Genomic DNA, 6161 nt, shown 5'->3' on the forward strand with positions numbered 1-6161 from the left:
GAAGCCGCGAGTTTGCTAGGAGGAGGAGGAGAAGAGATTTTGTTCATTTCTTGCTGGATCGTCGATTAAACAGTTGCTACTTCAAGGTTTTGAGGTATAGTCGCTTTTCCTTACCTCTGATCGTTTTTTTTTCATAGCTTTTCTTTATGTCCTTCTGTGCTCATAGTTTTGAGGTTTTTGCAAAACTATCTTGAATACTTCATTTTTGATTCTAAACATCTTCCTTACGTGCCCAAGAGCACTTCTGTCGGATTAGTTTTTCCGTTATGTCGCCGGAACTCCGCCGGAATCAATTTCTGCTTAAGATACCCATTTTTAAGCAAAGTCTCAACCTTTGGGCTGAAAACTATCGCCTTAGCTTAGTGCTAGTAGGATTAGTCGTCATAATCGTCGTTAGTATCAACCCCATCTAATTTGTTTTTCGAAACTCTGATTTTGAAATTCTGAGCTGAAAATAATGACCAAAATACCCCTGCGACAGTTTTCGATTCGATATTTTTTCTGAGAGTTTCCTTGGCCTAGATATCGCCTAAGAATACCTAGGAATCGATTTAGATCGAAGAAAAAGTTCGGAAACCCTATTTTACATAGTGGCCGAAACCTATTGCTTAGAGTACCGTGTCCAAAAATAATTTTTGGGTCTCTATGACCTGAGGCATTGCGTAGCTCTTCCGATTGTCGAAATTTTGGCGCTGGTTTCGTGTCATTCCGAGTTCTGTAGCTCGAGTTATGCTCGTTTTAGCGAACGAGGTTATGTCGTCTATTCATGCTTAAAGATTGTACTCTGAAGCTTCTTAAGCTTTGTCTAACGCTAGTTAGTGTTATATTGACCGAATTGACTTGTTTCGATTGACCTTCGCTTCGTTTGCTCAAAGATTCGTTTGGAGGAACACTTGGAGCAGGAAAAGAGGATTGTGAAGGAGCCTTGCTTGAACACACTGGACGAGTTCGAGGTTAGGGCAACTTACTTACTAGCTATTTGCATTGTAGGCGTCGATAACTTCGACTTGAATATTGCGTGATATTGTATATTGCTTGGATATTGTTTATCGCTGTGAATTGGAAAATGTTTTCTGGAGGCTTCGGCCGAGTGAACTTATATGAGACGTGTGTCTCCGTTTTCTGAGAGGCTTCGGCCGTTTACTGGTTTCTGTCTTATCACTTTCTAGTGGATATGACAAGGTTATGTTTACAACACTGCCATATTGATTTATCGCTCGATAGAGCTTGATGTATTTGCGTTATGATTAAATTGTGCTGACTATATTCGTGTATTTTGATACCACTTTTGGGAGTGTAGAATACACTTACCTTCGTCATGACAAGGACGGGTTTGTTTTGGGAACGTTTGTTAGGTCGGACCAAGGTTCGAACCTTCATTGTTTTAGGGGATCTAGTGTTTTCTCGGAGAGTTGTTTGGGTTTGATGGGAACTTTGAACTTATAGAGTTTTGGACCGAAAATAATCATAATATGTTTTATGTAAATAAATCCATAATATACTTACTAAGAATATAATGTTTTTAATTAATGACGATGATTCAACAGAAAAGACTTAGGAATGAAAGTGAGTTTGGAAAACGGGAATGGGTCGGTGATCCTAGCTTTGGGAACTTTATTTTGAAAGGTGTTGGAAATGAAAACTGAACTTTGGAATTAACGACATAATGGATTAACTCACGATGGAACACTTTACCTATAAAAGAAATATTGTTTTAAGGGAACTCATTTTTATGGAAAAGAATTTGAAGACGGGCTTTAGCCAAGGGTCTGGGCATTAGTAAGGTACCTAGTAGAGTACACTTGGCACAACAGGTAGTGACGGTCAGCCGTGTAGAGTTGTATCGTGCCTGTTGATGTCTGGCGTAGCAAGCAGAATGGTTAAACCCGTAGGGTCACAACCGACTTGACTATAGCCTAGGGTTCTCGTTGTAGAAGCCTTTGGTCAATGAACCAATTTTACCTGTGAGGACGAATCGTTGTTTAGCTAACCATATTGCACCCATGCATACACGCGATGAAGTGCCAAGTGGAGTACTTCGTTATAGCAGGAAGCAACGATCAGCCGTGTAGAGTTGAATCGGTCCTGATTATACCTGGCACAACAGGAGGTAACGATCATCCATGTAGAGTTGTATCGTGCCTGTTGATGTCCGGCATAGCAAGCAGAAATGGTCGAACCATGTAGAGTTTGTACCGTCTTGACTATAGCCAAAGGTGATAAGTGACGCCCGAGCAGAAATGGTTAAACACGAGGCCAGTGTTACGACCGTCTCGAGGTGCCCAGCCTTTAAGTGGCAATACCATTGGTTTGTCCCGTCGCCAAGCAGAGTGACGTTATTCGGGTTTGTGTCAGCATATTTTGCATTGGCATACCATGCATTTAACTATATTCGTTGATATATTGCTTATCGAGTTTTCGAGATATAACTTATTGAACTGTTGAGATATTGAATATTGAATTTAGAAATCTGATAACATGTTATGTATATACCTTAGGGTAGACGATACAGAACTTATATGGATATATACAACCTATATATATATACCCCTTTATTCATCACATGTTGCTTGTATTATCTATTATATTCTGTGAGTTGACCCTAGCGCCTTGGCTTTGTGTGTATGGTTGTGTTTGGGCGGTCGGCCTGCTGCCAGACGTCCAACAGCTGATTCAAGATGGATCGTCGTTCGGGGAGGATCCGGAGCGCAATGACTATTACTGAGCCTTTGACGTGGACCCGGACTTCATGCATGATCGGATGAGGGTCGATGTTAGGAGTGTATTATATGGGGGGATTGTTTTCACAGCTCTGATTGTCATTTCCCGTTTTGGGGCTGACTTATCTCCTTGAAAACTGTATTCATAAAACTCATGGCTCTGACCATGGGATGCACTTATTCGCCTGCGGGCACTATCCCCAATTACTTTATGTTTATTATCTTTGGGTTGAGTCTTCATTATGTTAAGTCTTCTATTTGAAAAGAAAACGAAAAAAAATATTTACGCATTTTCCGCACTATTGATTTAAAGTCACTAAAGTGACACCACCGAAATCGGGGTGTTACAGTTGGTACCAAAATGGAGAAAATCTGTTGGTAGGACCGGAACTTCTGCAACAGACCACTGAGAAGATCAAGCAGATCAGAGAGAAGATGAGGACTTCTCAGAGTAGACAGAAGAGTTATGCAGATCAGAGGCGCAGAACTCTGGAGTTCGAAGAAGGAGATCATGTATTTCTGAGAGTTACTCAGACGACGGGTGTTGGTCGAGCAATCAAGTCAAAGAAGCTTACGCCCAAGTTCATTGGACCGTATCAGATCACTCGTCGAATTGGACCAGTCGCATATCAGATTGCACTACCTCCATTTCTATCAAATATTCATGATGTATTCCACGTGTCACAACTGAGGAAATATATTGCGGATCCGACACATGTTATCGAGCTGTATGATATTGAGTTGAAGGATAATCTGTCTTTCGAGACACCGCCAATTAGCATTGGTGACACCAGGATAAAACAGTTGAGGGGGAAAGAGATCGAGTTAGTGAAGGTCATTTGGAATAAAGACACTGGTGATGCGACATGGGAGTTGAAGGAGAAGATTCAAGAACAGTATCCAGAACTTTTTACTAACCCTTAAGTTTCGAGGTCGAAACTTTCTTTTTGGAGGGTAGTAATGTAAGGCCCGAGTTTTTAAGTTCATGCTAAGTGAATAAACTTCTTATTCACGATTAGGGTTGATGTAATGTGAAGGGAAACCTGAACGAAAGTTTATTAAATGAAATATATTTATGAAGGAGAAAGTTCAGGAAAAGTTCAAGGATTGCATTATGATCGATAAAAGTTATAACACGAACGTTTTACGCTTAAACCTAGGTCAGAAACCCTAGTATATAGCTAATTTTCACTTTTAGGCACGATGGCAGTTAATTCCAAAAATCTTCAGAGAAATGTTAGAACTTCTTTTTTTCCATATACCACAATCGTTTCGAGGCGAAACTCTAGGATCTACGAACGTCCGATTCCAATCATCGGAAGTTTGCCGAAACCGAATCCCTGGTATTTCAAAACCCTAGAATTTCTCGACAATGAAGACTTTATCTATTCAGAGCTTCAAATGAATATTCTACACGTGTACACCCATTTCTCTTGATGATTTCAATCTTTCTTCCGAAGGAAGTTTTCTATTCCGACATTCGATGCAAAAAGCAACTTATCGGGTAAAATAGTTTTATACCGACTATGCATTAGTTGCCAAAAATACAAGGAGACCTCTTTATAGTTTTGGAATTCTTTTGCCAAAACATATCTATTAATTCACGGAGAATGACGCCGGAAAAATCAGATTCGCGAAACTTTCATTTTCCCGCGAATTTCCACCTTCTATATATAGCAAAGAAAGGAAGAAAAAAACCAAAAAAAACTACCCATTTCCCCACCCAAACCCGCGGCCACAAAGAGGAAGAAGGAGGAGAAGATTTTCTTCATCGTTTGCTTGATCGTCGATCAATCAGTTGCTACTTCAAGGCTTCGAGGTATAGTCGCTAATCCTTACCTCTGATCGCTTTTTCCATAGCTTTTCTGTAGAGTTTTCTGAGTGGATAGTTTATGGGTTTTTGCAAAACTATCCTGAATCTTTCATTTCTGATTCTAAACCTCTTCTATATGTGCCCAAGATCACTTCTGCCGGGTTAGATTTTCCGTTATGTCGCCGGAATTCCGCCGGAATCAATTTGAACCTAAAATACCCATTTTTGGAGTTTTTGGTGTAAAGCTTCAACCTATAGGCTGAAAACTATCGCCTTAGCTTAGTGCTAGTAGGATTAGTTGTCATAAACGTCGTTGGTGACGTCCCTGCAAAATTTTATTTTTGGGATTTCAGTTTTGAAAATCCTAAGTTAAAAATCATGACCAAAATACCCCTGCGACAGTTTTCGATCTGATAATTTTTCCGAGTTCAGAATACCCTTAGTTACGGCTTATGAAAGCATAGGAACCAAGTTTGATCGAAGAAAAATCGAGCCCCATAATTGTGTAAAGTGGCCGAGCCTATTAGAGGGGGGAGGAGGAAATTTCCTTTTCCGAAAACTTGTCATTTCGCGCTAGATTATCGTACCTTAGGGTATAGATTACTTCGAGTAACCTTAGTAAGTATCGATAGCTTAGTTTCCGATAGATTCTAATAGTATTCTGTGATTTTGTTGTAAAGGTGCTTTTGAGGATTTCTCTGAGGACCAACACTTTGAGTGCGAGGAAGCACTAGTTGATCATTCTGGAGAACTTTCAGGTGAGGGCTTCTCACCGAATCTCTAGTTAATGCTTAGGGTCGATGTTTCGACATTGTTTACTGTTTATGCACTGGAATTGTGTGTGATTGGAAAATGTTTTCTGAGGCTTCGGCTGACAATGTAGATGATTCATCTACTGAATGTTTTTGAGATTGACTTACATGCTATGTGCTATGTGGGTAATCTAAGATGTGTGGTGCATGCTTTATATACTAAGTGCTAAGTGTTTATGATGCGATTTATTGATATATGACATGTTGTTGATTGTGATGATTTAAATATGCTCTGTACTGAAATCTGAGATTCTGAATGGTGAGAATAGTGGGCAGGTCATGCCGATTTTATTTTGAGAGTTTTGAGAAAGTTTGATAGGACGAACGAGGTTCGGGCCTTGATTCTGTTTAGTGGATCGAGACATCCTCGGGAAGCGACTTGGGATTGGTAGATCCTGTAAATGTATAAGACTTGCGATAAGACAAAATGGAATCTATTTTATAAAGAAAACTCATAAGACCTTAAATAACCTCTAAATCTTTAAGTAATGATAATAACCTCGAAGGAAGGCATTGGAAGTCAAATCTTAGTTTTGGAAAAACGAGGAGTGTCGTCGGATCCAAGTGTTGAGTATGTCGTTGTTGTGCTGTTGGAGCAGCGTTTGTTGTTGTGCTGTTGGAGCAGCGTTGGTTGTTGTGCTGTTGGAGCAGCGTTTGTTGTTGTGCTGTTGGAGCAGCTATGTTGTGGGGCTATCCTGGGGATAAGTCCGGGGAACCGTTAGTTCCCGAGTATGTGATACTCTTGTGCTGTTGGAGCAGCTATGTGTGTTGTGAAGTGTGTCTTTTGTCGCAGAATCGACTTTGCCTTAGGGTAAG

General features: G+C 40.3%; 1 long non-coding RNA gene across 1 annotated transcript; it reads left to right on the forward strand.

Moving 5' to 3' along the window:
• Nucleotides 1–860: 860 nt before the first annotated feature.
• On the forward strand, nt 861–2941 carry LOC130720534 (uncharacterized). The gene is made up of 2 exons (XR_009013148.1): nt 861–953; nt 2658–2941. It is a non-coding gene; the product is annotated as an uncharacterized LOC130720534 (long non-coding RNA).
• The last annotated feature ends 3220 nt before the right edge of the window (nt 2942–6161 follow it).

This window comes from Lotus japonicus, chromosome 5, assembly GCF_012489685.1.
Source record: "Lotus japonicus ecotype B-129 chromosome 5, LjGifu_v1.2".
In the NCBI taxonomy this organism is placed as follows: domain Eukaryota; kingdom Viridiplantae; phylum Streptophyta; class Magnoliopsida; order Fabales; family Fabaceae; genus Lotus; species Lotus japonicus.